This window comes from Cebus imitator, unplaced genomic scaffold (genome assembly GCF_001604975.1).
Source record: "Cebus imitator isolate Cc_AM_T3 unplaced genomic scaffold, Cebus_imitator-1.0 Scaffold237, whole genome shotgun sequence".
In the NCBI taxonomy this organism is placed as follows: domain Eukaryota; kingdom Metazoa; phylum Chordata; class Mammalia; order Primates; family Cebidae; genus Cebus; species Cebus imitator.
In genome coordinates this window covers 3,811,254-3,811,629 of record NW_016107552.1, presented here as the reverse complement: position 1 = coordinate 3,811,629, position 376 = coordinate 3,811,254, and positions in this window count along the sequence as shown.

Genomic DNA, 376 nt, shown 5'->3' with positions numbered 1-376 from the left:
GGATCACCTGAGGTCGGGAGTTCAAGACCAGCCTGACCTACATGGTGAAACCCCATCTTAAAAAACAAATCAAAACAAACAAACAAAAAAAAAAACACTGAATAAAATGGGAATGGATGGATACTCCTTTGTGAGGACAAAAGTGACTTTATGTTAAAGGCTAATTCACCATGTAACATCTAACCCGGAGACTGGGAATGCCTCCAAAATGTCTAGTTGATGTATTACCCATTATGCAGAAACACCTATTCACTGTACGTTCCTTCAAAATCACCCTTGATGCTGTTGCACAAATCACAGGCTCTGACACCTGTGGCCACTTACACATTCCTTCCAGAGTATGTGTATTTCCCCCAGGATGTAAGTCCTGGGTCTG